This window comes from Cervus canadensis, chromosome 15 (genome assembly GCF_019320065.1).
Source record: "Cervus canadensis isolate Bull #8, Minnesota chromosome 15, ASM1932006v1, whole genome shotgun sequence".
Classification (NCBI taxonomy): domain Eukaryota; kingdom Metazoa; phylum Chordata; class Mammalia; order Artiodactyla; family Cervidae; genus Cervus; species Cervus canadensis.
The window spans coordinates 36880855-36894116 of record NC_057400.1 but is presented as its reverse complement, the minus strand read 5'-3'; the positions used below and the strand labels follow the sequence as shown (position 1 = coordinate 36894116).

The 13262-nt window shown below is 40.1% G+C and overlaps 1 protein-coding gene and 2 non-coding genes across 3 annotated transcripts in view; 1 reads left to right on the top strand and 2 right to left on the bottom strand.

The window, feature by feature from the left end:
- GPD2 (glycerol-3-phosphate dehydrogenase 2) overlaps positions 1-13262 on the bottom strand; it is a 226390-nt gene that overhangs the window by 178899 nt on the left and 34229 nt on the right. The window lies entirely within an intron of this gene.
- Positions 6099-6169, top strand: TRNAG-GCC. The gene has a single exon. It is a non-coding gene; the product is annotated as a tRNA-Gly (tRNA).
- TRNAA-CGC lies at positions 6455-6526 on the bottom strand. The gene has a single exon. It is a non-coding gene; the product is annotated as a tRNA-Ala (tRNA).

Sequence of the window (13262 nt, the reverse complement as noted above, 5' to 3'; positions counted from 1 at the left end):
ATAAAAAAAACAAAACAGCTAGAATTTGAGAGCAGAGGCTCTGTGGTGTCTCAGCACTTGCAGGGTTTGGCATAGGATGTGCTAGTTCAAACACAGGAAAGTCAGATCTTTCTGTGAACCTACTGTACAGTAATTCGTCACGAGTATGCTCTAGTTTTGACCAAAGATGTTTCAAAGATAATTCACTCCTGGTCAGAGAGGCTTTCTTGCCCCTTAATGTTATTTTGCATACGTTGTATATTTTAAATGTAACCTAGAAGTGACAGTGAGCCCTTCTTATCCTTAGATGAGTTGCACAAAGCTAAAGTGTTCCTCCCTATTCCAAACTGAGTATCCCCAACCAGAGACACACTTTTTTTTTCTTTTACATATTAACAGCCTTAAATGACAGCTGGTTCTAGCTGTTCAGCTGCTTGCTTAGGAGATCATTTCTGCTGCATATAACATATTTTCCTTATGATTTAAGTCCATTATATGGCCAGATATCTTTGTTTGTTCAAAACTAGAGAGGTTACTTTCCGCATGCAATTTTCAGTGTCAGTCAGAATATCTGAACACTGACTTTACATACAACATTGCTTTAGGGTCTACTGAAACGCAATCTGCAGCAGTGGCCACAGGGCTGGAAAAGGTCTGTTTTCATGCAAACAGAACAACTGTATAAAACTTTCTCTGACCAAAAGTATAATGTTAGAGGAAGGTATGAGTACAGGAAAAAATAAAATATTTTTGGTAAATATTTAAGAGGTAAATTTTGACAGGGACTAGAAGGAGCTCAGAAAAGAAGCTCCTTCAATACAAGGAGCTCAGAAAAGTAAGATACAAATGAGGTTTGTTTATATACAAATAACCTGAAAAATCAATCTAAAAATGAGAAACATTCTAGTAAACAGGGTCCATCAATAGAGGATTGATTACATTATGTTCTCTCTCCCTGTCTCTCTCTCTCCCAACCTCCACCACCACCACCTCCACCTCCCACCACCATACTAGAATGGAGGAAAAATTTTACTTCCTACTGTGTATGTTTTTGTGTTGTTTGCATTTTTATAACATATATGCTTTGATTTTTACTTTTTATGATTTTTTGAGCTGGGCAGAGCTCAGTAGTCTAGAGTTGAGCTACTCATACTTTCTGCTCATGATACATTATTCTTATCGGACCACACCTCTTCGTTGTTTCGTTCATGTATTTATTGACTTTTATCCCCATATCCTATTTAATTCCCTTTGCCTCCCCATAAGCCATCAGTATTTGTGCTTAATATACATCTCTTGTTTATATGTGACCTTACAAAAGAGGTATTGTTTTGCTTACATTATTTTAAACTCATATAATATTGTCATCTTTGTAGCTTACATTTGTAGCCTGCCAGGCTCCTCTGTCCATGGAACTCTCCAGGCAAGAATACTGGAGTGAGTTGCAATTCCTTTCTCCAGGGGATCTTCCTAACCCAGGGATCGAACCCGGGTTGGAATCAAACCCAGGTTGGGATCAAAGCCAGCTCTCCCGTGTTGCAGGCAGATTCTTTACCGACTGAGCCATCAGGGAAGCCCCTACATCATTTACTAGGCACTATGCTTTTGAGAGCATCCATGTTACTCTGTAATACATCTGACCCAATGCCGTGTCCATGCTGCGTACAAGCCACGGTGTGTGCCATCACCATCCAAGTGCGAGGCTCTGGATGACTACACAGGACATGCTTCTGTGAAGCTGGCCCTGAATCTAGCAAGGTTTAGAAAATGTGGTCATGCCTGGGATCCACTGAGGTTGGTGAACAAAAGAGCAATGTAATGAAATCAGTGTTTTAAAAAATACAGACCTCTCTTGGGAGTAATTCTGCAGTATGTATGGAAATTTTAAATGCACTTACCCTTTGACTTAGCAGTTGCACCTCTAGGAATTTATCCTGTAACATGTCCTACACATGAGCAAAATGGCATTTGTTCAAGGATATTCACTGCAGTTTATCTCCACTAAGGAAAGATCAGAGATAGTCTGTCCTCTGTTAATGACCTGGCTAAGGTAATGGTGGCTCCTTCATGTAGTGGACATTCTCATCATCTTCACGCATCTTAGCATTACACCTGCAGTCTTAATTTCCCTGCCTTGACTCAGTCCTAAGGAAACTTGGCCTTGGGGTACTGTTTGTGATTGTGAGATGGAATAAATAAAATTTGAATTCCTAACCAGTAAGAGGCAGTTAAAAATGATAGAACCATTAAAAAGAAAGAAGTATCTTCCCATGTACTTGGAAAGAAATTTTCCTGAGATCCATTTTTCTGAAAAAAAGAAAGAGAGAAAAGACAAATGAGCACAATAGTGTGTATGGTATGTACCATTTTTGCATAAAAGTAAAATGCTATATGTGTATCTACATAGAATATCTGTGGAGGGAAACACAAGAAACGAATGACTGCAGGTTGCCTGTAGGAATGAGAACCCGGGAACCGTACTGCAGTGGGGTGAAGACTTACTTTTTTTTAGACTTACTTTTTAATGCATATCCTTATAGCTTTTGAATTTTCTTACCATATTCATGGATTACTTTGAAAATATATATATAAATTTTAAGAAACCAATTGACTTGAAAGGAGGAAGAGAGCCCTTGAGAAAGGAAGAGAAAGCCATTTTTGCCATTAGATAGTAGGTGGTCAAATGGCACAGGTCAAGAATACATGAATAAATGCTGCTCCCAGAGATGGCTGTCAAAAGAAAAGGATAAAGAATTCCCACCCATAAACCTGAGGACTCTATGGATTTGAAATTAATTCAATTATTGAACCAGCAATAAAGGAACAATTTTATTTTCAAATATTAAGGAAGTAAGAAACAGAGGGAGGAGGGGTAGGAGGGAGTGAGTAGGAGAAGGAGGGAGAAAATTCACTGGTAACAGCATGAAGCATGTCCAAGGAAATCAGGGGTTTCCCAGGTAACCCAAGAAGTGTGCTGATAAGGGTCTGCATGAGGTAGGAGAGAGGGATGGGAGCAAGAATCAGTACCATTTTAAAAGGGGGGAATCAGATGCAGTGACTGATTGGACATGCTGGAGGACTAGGCATGAGCATATCGCAAGCAGGAAGATTTGGCAGTGACAGCTTTCTAGGAAAAATTGCTGCATTCTCAACATCTGCATGCATCTGAGAATTACACCTGGATTCTTCATTTCCATGCCTTGATTTTAATCCTTAGGAAAGTAGGCCTTGGGGTACTACTTGTGATTCTAAAATGGAGTAAGTAATGATTTAATTCCCAGCCAGTAAAGGGCAATCCAAATGACTGGCTCCACCATTTCCCCAGGGCTAGTTTGTAACCTGGGACAGAAATAAGCTGTGTGTATTAAATCAATACAATCACTCACAAGTTGAAAAAAAAAAAAGTCATTGCTTTGGTGGCTATACATCCTATGAACTATTTCTGTTTCTTAATGGCTTGCTTTCTTCAGCTTTAAGCTTGGCCAGACTTCCACAGTGAGCCAACAGCAACCAGGGACTAGGTGCCTTGAGCAAGTGTCCCAAGGTGCCATGATGCAAATTACAAGCTCCTGCCTGCCCCATGGGACTGTCACAAAGATCAGGTTTCCTAAGAGACATGATTGTGTAACCTCTCACGGCACTCCCTGCTTTCTTCCTCTCGGCCGCCCTCACTGGGCTTGCTCATCAGAGCTTGGGAGCACGGTAGACTAGGGGAAGTGTCAGGGTATGCCATCTGGTGATCTTTCCATGTTTAACCATGCCAAGGGGGAAAGCACGGCCTGCCACAGCATCTCTGATGTGCTATGGTTACATATTGTCTTTAATTAAGCACAATGGTGAGGGAAAACATTTGGGTAGACTTATCACTGTGAGAAAAGGAGATGAAGGGCCAAGTTGTCTTACCCAAATCTCAAGGTATTGGTTCTCTACAGAGTAGAAAACTTGTAACAGAAAGGGTATAAACTGTTGTGAGACACACACACACATCATACATGCCTTTGGCTGCATGTAACAAAACACCTAATTCAAAGGGGCTTAAACAATAAACAGCCTGATTTATCTTACCTAAGGAAAATCTAAGTGGAGAAAATTTCAGGATGGCACAATGTATCTTTTTATCTTTCTGCTGGGTCATCCTCTGTCTCCCTGCAAGTCACCAGATGACTGGGGCAGCTCTAAGCATTATACCTCACAAGATGGTGTTACAAGCAGGAAAGAAAGGGCAAAAGAGACACCGTCTTTCCCAGAAGCCCCTGGCTGACCATTCTTTCTGTCACTGGCAGGAACTGTCACAAACCCATCCCAGCTCAGTCCTTGGAAAGGGGAATGGAATAACTGGCTTAATGCACACAATTTGTCCCTGGAGCTAGGTAGACTCTCAGGAAGAAAAAAAGTAAACTAGTCATTGGTGGGTCACTAATAATGTTTGCCATTAGATCATACTTCTTATTTGATTCCTGCCACCTGTTCAAATTTTTAAATTTGTAGTGTTTCTCATGAAGTTTTAGATTGCCTTTTTATTTTGAATCATAATATTTCAGAGTTCAGATGAACTTACGTCATCCAGTTTAGCGCTTTTCAACGTTTTTTATTCCAGACTTGTAAGCCATCAAACAAATGCAAATAAATGGGAGAGGTTATAAATGAGCTGGTGAAGTGTGGAAGCCAGGTAAAGAAGGTGAGTTCCCCCCATTCCCCTCACCCACCAACCCCCCTCCCCCCACCCCGCCCCGCCTGCTGCTGGCTAGTGACCCTGAGACACTTTTGGAACGCAATTTTAAAACCTCATCTCTCCTCTAGTTCTCTTACTTTAAGGAACGGAGGTCCTAAGAAATAAAATGATTTGCATTTGCTCCCCCATATGTTACTAAGACTGTAGTCTAGATTTCTTTATTCCTTAATCTCTTTGTATCTCTTACATCTTTATAATTCTGTATTGTATTTGTCTTCAAATTTTGCTTTGTATGCACCCGCTTAAAAAAAAATCCTTAAAAATAAATCTTGATGTAGAAGTCTCACCTTATTTCAGCAGTTTGTTATACTCCTTCTTTAACCCCAGTCTTGATACACAGTATTCCTGAGCTACACAGGAAGTATTTCTGGTGTAACTACACAGTGTTTTATTCTGTTGTAGGCAGGAGAGTGGCTAAGCAACGGAATATTAAGCATGATACCACTTGTGTTCCAACTTTGACTCTAACAGCCTCACTTTTTCTCATTTGTTAAGCTGAAGTAATTATAACACCTACTTCACTGGGTTGAAGTTCACAGGCAATGTACTTACATAGCCCAGCACATAGCAACTGCTATGTGTTTACTGTTATTCTCAGTCATCCCCTTCCCCCCATATTCTTTTTGGCCTTCAAAGATCCTATAAACGGCTGGCAATTTCCCTCTCAGAGATAAAGGGGCAATAATGCCTAAATCCAGAGTCTCCTATCTTATGTTTAGACTCATTTCCATGAATGCATTTCCTTCACTTTACTTTCTCCTCCTCATATAACTTCACTGTATGGTTTGCAATTCTACTTTCCGTGGAAAGGAAGGGTAACTCATACTGTGGAGTATAAAAGAGTCCTGGGATCAAGTTTCTCACTATCAAAGAAAGGACATCTTACAGATTCTAGGTCACTTGTCAAGAATCACCAAAGATGCCTGCTCACATCTCATAGTTCCAATATACTTGGATCTAAGTGCCAGTTCGCCTTCACCGCTCCGACAAAACTACTCCCAATCCCTGACAGTTACCCCATGTATTTGCCTGAATTAGCTAAGATAAGAAAAGTAAAACAGGAGTGGTTGTTTTAAAACATCTAAACATCTGAAGACACAACTAAGTAATTGTGTAATTTTGTGTCTACATATTAATAAAATTTTTATTTGCCTCATTCACCGAGGAGACTTCAGAAGACAGAACCTCCCCTCAAGGTTCAACAGAACTAAGTATAATGAGCTTTTTTTTGGTAAATGTTAACTCAATATTTATAGTTATTTAATTTAAAAACTCCACTGCTTTTTCTGATGTTGACTTAAGAACTTTACACTTTTGTAACAGAAAAGACTCATTGCACGCTGACAAATCTACTCTAGTAAGGTGTGGAAATCCACCTCAAACAAGAGCATTGGTGGTTCAGTGGTAGAATTCTCGCCTGCCACGCGGGAGGCCCGGGTTCGATTCCCGGCCAATGCAATGTGATGTTTTCCTTTTTCCCACACGTCTCAGCTCCTCAAAACTAGTTCATTAGAAAGTTAGGAATGGTCATTTTATGCAAATAAATATGACGAGCATAATTTCTCGTTGGAGTTTCTCGTGGAGCAATTAAAATGGCTCATTCCCTGAGGCGCGCCATATTTTGAGACTTTCTTTTACATATTTTTAGGGCGCTTAGAGTACACATGTGAAATGTAATGGGACATACATTTACTATATTATATGGATTTTAAAACAAAAAACAAAAAAACACCTGAGGCCGTTTGGAGATGCCGGGGATTGAACCCGGGACCTCACACATGCGAAGCGCGCGCTCTACCACTGAGCTACATCCCCCAGCCGATAACTCTCTTTCTGTTATAGGTATTCATTCAGGCTAGCGCTAGACCAATGGCTCTGGTTAAGTTTCGAGACTTTATTTTGGTGAGAGCTTCCGCGGCATCCTCTTTTCTACCTTTGCCACTCCTTTTGAAACTGTTTCTGAGATGTATCAGAACTTCATGCGACCAGCGTTGTGGGACGCAAACCTGACTGGCTCTCGAGCACTCCTGCGAGGCGCCTGGAGCCCGAACTGAGAGCCTGCGCCCGGCCGCGCGGCGGGCGGGACGTCCCGGCGCAGAGCGCCAGCCCGAGCCCGACTCCTCCTCGGCTTACTGCGCAGGCGCCGCAGGACGCGGAGGTGGGGGTGCACCCGGCGCTTTGTTGCGGAGAGGACCCCCCAGTACGGGCTCCGAGGGAGCAGGCGGGAATCGCCGCGAGCGCTGTCCTGGTGCCAAAGGAGACCTGCTCCTGAAGCAGAGCGGTGGGGACCTTCTGTGCACTCCCGAAAACCTTTCGGATTTACCTGTACAGCCGCCCTGCCCCCACCAAAATAAACCCACATCTCAGGAAACCTTGTTCACGCCAAATCCCCATAAACTGGCTTTGTAGGGGTTACAGCCAACTCTTGTAGGAGAAAATGACTTAACAGCATGCTTTTTATGTGGGGTCCAAACTGAAAGAAAATGACACCAACACCCTCTTTGTAGCTTAATTGTACATAAATGATAAGGTCGATGGGAAGTACCTCCTCATGATGCACTTTTCTCGCTGGTATTTACACCTTGGACCCATCTGACTGATACGTTGTGATAGAAACACATAAGTCACTTAACACTACTTCATTGTGTCCTCAGAACTCTTCTAACCGCCAATCCTACCCCCGGCCCCAAAGGAAGAAATGTACCCCAGTCGTGTTTCCTTGAAATAACCTCTCTCTGGTTATTTGAGTGCTAGGTAATACGTTGGACTAATTGACCTTATAATGAAATGATGTGTTTGATCCTTCCCAGTGCAGTTTAAACTGATACCACCCCAAGGAAGTGAAGGCTGAGTGGGAAAAGCCTCGGGTGCCCTGATGGGAAAGAACAGGGGAGCGATTTTGTGTCGGGGGAACTGGGCTACCTTCTCTTCCAAATGACCTGTAAGGCTGACACAAAGGGCACACGGTGAGGGCCTAGAATTTCCACTGCTTTCCGTTGCAGTAGAGCGCCCCTCGTAAAACGAAAAGTCAGCAGGCCAACAGCCAGAGCAGAAAAGCAGAAGTTTCAAAATAACGCTGGGTAAACCACAAGTTTCATAATCAAGTCCTAGATTAAAAATAAATAAGTTACTGTGTTTGCTTACAGTAATTTCAACAAATAATGGCTCATAATCAGATTTTGTTTTTAATGAGAACAAGCCAGAACAAGCCACATACTGATCTAATATGACTTCAATGCAGAATGTCTTTAAAAAAAGATAAAAGCCACGTCACTGAACCGTCATTAAGGAACTCCGCTCCAAACGTAAACATTTCCAAACCAACCCCTGTTTTCCATCCAGAGTCACTAGAACATGAACCTCTTCAGTTGACTGAGTCAAGAAACAGAGAACCATTTTTCACCAACCAGGGTTTCCACCAATGCAAATGACAAGTGTAATATTCAGTTAGTTGTAAAGGAAGCATGTTTGCCTTTGGTGACCTCACCTTGACATCCTCTTTAGGATCCCTTCCTCATATTAAGACTTCTTTCTCCATCATCTGAGGCACTTCCTTTCTGGGACTTCATTCTTAGGCAAGAAACTTTGTTCTTAAGGTTCACAGCTAAGCCTAAAGAAGGCTCCTTCTAAATTGTTCATTCCTCCTATTTATTCTACTAGTCCAGGACATAACTTGGTGAATTGGGTAAAGAAAATTAAGTCAAGCTCTAAAGCCAAGAGAGGATGTGAAATCGATTTACTGGCCTGGCATAACCCAACAGAAAGATGGCTTTTTCAGCCACTGTAGTGGGTGGGAAAGATGAGATATGGCACACTTTAAATTAGGGAATACTTCTTGGATCCCATTGATTCTGTATGCAAATAAGACTGCCCCTGCTCTGCTTACAGATGAAGATAGGCTGACCAAGTGTCCAAAATCATGGAGTATTAAAAAGACACTTATATTTTCCACCTTCCCCACATTTCTCGGTTGGGGACAAATTTTCCCCAAATTTTCCATTCTCAGTCTCTCTGTCACACATCATGCACACACGCCCCCCCTTCACAACAATCGACCTTACACCCCCACTTTGAGGCAGGTGACTTTTATCTCTGGTACAGTTTCCATATTTCCTTTCACATTCTTGCTTCAGCTCCTGGCAATCTTTGTCCAACAGGTATAGAGCATCTTTCCCTCCAAGTTGACAACAAGTTAAGATACTTGTTCCCAGTCCAAGCAGCAGTTCTTACTCCTATCAGCACATTAGAATTACTTATAAGAGTCTTGGAAAAAATGCTGATACTTGCTCGAGCCCACTCCCAACCAATGAAGTCAGAATTGCTAGGAGTGGGTGTAAGCATCAGTACCTTTTTAAACTTCCAGGTTATTCCAAGGTGCTGCTAAACCCAAGAGCTAGTACCTAAGGTCTATTTTTTCATGACAACAACAGATGTCTAGTGATGGTTTTAACTAACCTTACTGTGTTAGTCATTTCACAAGATATACATATATCAAATCATGTCATGCACTTGAATCTAGTACAATATTATATGTTAATTATATCTCAATAAAACCGGGGAAAAACCCAAGAGATGTCTATCACCAGACCAGTGGTTCTCAAACTTGGCAGTACATTGAAAGCACCTGGCAGGCTTTAAAAAAACTCTGATGCTTGAATTCCATTCCTAAATATACTTATTTAATTGGTCTGAGAGTGGTCTGGGCACAGGAATTTTAAAAGGTGATTCTAATATGCAGCCAAGGTAGAGAACCGTAGTGTTCAAGTACACGCTTTCTCAAGATCTTCACCCAATTATGTGAGCAGCCAAGCTTGCTACAATTCTGACAGCAGAGGACTACTGGCTGCCCAGGGGCTCCCACATTGGGAAGCTGGCATTGCTAGAGGATGAAAGAAACCATCTCAGTCCAACTTCTCCTCCCTATTTTCCTTCACATAAAATAAAACTGGTGGAGGCAGGCTTTCAAGTGCTGAAAACAAACATGCCTTACCCTTGCATATCCTGTCTCCTCTAACCACCCCCACATCACATGAATGAGTTCTTCCAACCAGCTGTCCCTGCTGATTTGCTGGCCATTAGAAGGGCTGAAGATGAGACTGAGAAAGACTAGGAGTGGAGTAATCTACACCTGGCATCTGGGACGGCCCTGTGCTCGTGGCTTCCTGGATGAAAAAGGAGCGCTTTACTCAACACCTGAAGGAACAGGCAGCTCTTTGAAATACATTCTTTTGCTTCTCAGGGTCATAACTATTAGTAAATCTTCATCACCACAGTTAATTATCATTAATAACAACCCAAGGGCCAAAAAAACTACTGGTTACATTTAATTCAGAGACAGTTAATAAACATTACTCTTTTCAATAAGTACCCCCAATGTGAAAAATTATAGTGATCATCATTTACATTTAGAATTAGAAGTATTTATTGAACAGTGTTAGATTCTACTTGGAAAGATGTACATTCTATAATTTAGATTTTGGTTACAAATAGATGGAAACAGAAGGAGGTACATATTTAAGATGACATTTAAGAGAGAAAAGATGTTACAGAAAGCCCATACTTCTGGAAACTCAATGGTCAGTTTCAGAAAGGATGTTATAGGCCTACAGGGAGAAAAAAAAACATTTATCTGTATGGGATATGAAAGATTTTTCCAAACTTAAATTATCTGCTCAACCACAGGAATCCCTGTAGTCTTATACTGGCCTATTCACAAAAGCTGGAAATAGGATACATATTCTTTTGTGGAGGCCTCTGACTGCGGTCTTATTTTACCAACTAGTTAGTCCCCTGGAGATTAGGTATCATATTTTATTCTATATGAACTCCCCATAGCATCAAGCACTCACTGAGTTCTACTGGGGCACATGATACATCCTGGCTTTACAATGTCAAGTGGGAAATTGGTAAAATGGGTGTTTAAGGGTAAATGGACATAAAGGATTCTATTGCACTGATGAAGATATTCTAAAGGATATTCTGAAACTGGATTATGGTGATTGTTGCACAACTCAATAAAATTAACCAAAATTATAATACTTAGTTTGGCAGTTAAAACGGTTGAGTTTTATGATATGTAAATTAGAGCTCAATAAAGCTTTAAAAGAGGGGGTGTAAGGAAATAGAATGGGCCAGCAATGGAATAGGATTAATGTGACAATAAGAAGTTATACATACAGATTGCATAACTGATCTGAAAAAGAAAACAGATGATGCACAAAAGAGGAAAAGTGGAGAATGAAAGGCAATGATTTCCTGTGATGTAGAAAGGAACAGTTGTTACACAGATAGGGAAACTAATGTTTCCAATAATTGTTACAAGGATAGGGAATGAATAGCATTTAGATAAATGTTATGGGGAGCTTCAGAAAGAATTCCATAGTGTTGCAAATATAGATGTATATACTGCATGAATACAATAATAATATAAAAATAGGACTCTGTACATATTTGTTAATGCAAAACATCTCTGATATTAATTCACTATTGATTTACTTACAGATATATTGAAAATTGGGATTATGAGAGAAGGAGGTGTCTAAAATAATTCCCAGTATTCTGGCTTGAAAAATTACATGCATCATGTAACATTACCTGTTTCATTCAATGAAACAGAAAACATGGGAGGGAAAGTGAACTTTATAGGTAGTCATTAATTCCATTTTTATTCTGTTCAAATTGGGATAATTCATCTCTCCCAAATGGAATTTTAAATGGATACTTAGATGATGAATTTGGAGACAAAAGAGAGGTTTTGTGTTGAAATATATATTTGAGAAATACTAGTATAGACAAAACAAAGTCATGGATTGGATGAGACTATTTAGGGAGAGAGCAGAGAATGAGACAAGAAAGGACTGAGGGTCTGGCTTTGAGAAACCCTAATAAGTAAAGACTGAGAAAGGAGAATGAAAAGGAACAGCCAGTGATACAGAGGAAAGCCATAATAAGATTTCAGAGATCCCAATGAGAAAAGAATGTTTCAATACAGAGTTAAGCTTAAAAATACTGGCACCTGAGAAATCAGGTAAAATTGCAAAGATAAAAAATGTCCCTCAGATTTAGTGACATGGAAGTCATTGATTAACTTTAATAACAGTTATTTCACAGAAATCAAATGTTAATTCTTCTAATATATGCCATGCGATTCACAGTTACTCTCTCTGGGAAGTTTTCTTGTTTTCTAGTGAAAGAGCTCTGTCAAGCTCTTTAATACCTAAACTTAAAGAAACTATTTCTTTTGAAGCAAATTCATTTGGAAATTCATGAGATCCTAGGAATCAAGAAAGGACAAGAGACACAACTACCTTTAATCACAAAAAAGTTTGCAAATATTCTTTTCTGGTCTTAAAAAAAGATCACATTTATTCATTTACGTATTCATTTACTCAGTGAGCATCTATTGATCACATACCTTATGTCAGGCACTATGCCTGGAACTGGGGCTAAAAAAGTGACAAAGTTAGCAATGCCCCCAGGCTAATGTACTTAGAGGTAATAGAGGAAGCAGCAAACATAAAGAAAGCATCGATTATACAATAAAGGCTATGGTAGAAGGAACTAAGGGTTCCACGTGAGCACAAAAGAGGAACACACAATCAGACCAGGGGATCAGGGAAGGTTTCCGTGGAGACTTTAAGGATGAGCAGCAGTTAGCCTAGTGAGGATGGGGGTGGGGGATAAGGAAGACGAAGAACAAACTAAGTAGGGGGACAGAATACAAAATGACGTCGAAGCCAAGAGGATCATAAGCCTTTCAGGAATAGAATATATTTAGCGGGGTGTGTGTGCTCTGTTGTGGAACATGACAAGAAGGAAGCTGGAAAGTAGACAAAGTCTATTTTACACAAGGTCTTGTAAATATCCTAAGAGCATAGAGAGCTGTGAGAAACCATGCAGAGTTCTACAGAGGGAAAAAAACATGAGTTTTATTTTTAGAAAAAGCATTCTGGCCTTAGATTGTAGAGCATATGGAGTGGGTCCCAGCAGGAAACAAGGTAACCACTGGAAGCTTCCTTCTGGCCTCAAGCAATGGAATAATAGACTCAGGCAAGAAATGATGATCTAGAGTTGCATTCTACAATACAGTAGCTACTAGCAATATATGTCTATTGAAATATGGCTAATGCAAGTTGAGAAGGTAAAATATCTCATTAGTAGTTTTTTTCATGATGACTACGTGTTGAAATGATAATATTTTAATATACTGGATTAAGTAAAATATATCATTAAAGTAAATTTCACGTTCTTTTTACTTTTTGTCATTAGTAGTTCTATTGGACAGCACTGATTCTGAGACTTTGTATTGGAAATGGAGGAGAAAACTGAATGAATAAAGAGATATTGAGGAAGTGGGTTTGACAGAACTTTCATAATCAATTGGACAACAGGGAAAAGGAAAAGAAAGGAATAAATGATTCCAAAGTTTCTGACTTGAGCAACTAAATGAAAGAATGGTAGACTGAAGAGAGTCGAGGAATAAGAAAGTTTCTTTGCTTTGTTTTTATTTTAAGGTAGAAGGAGATTCAGTATGTTTGAGTGAAAATATGGA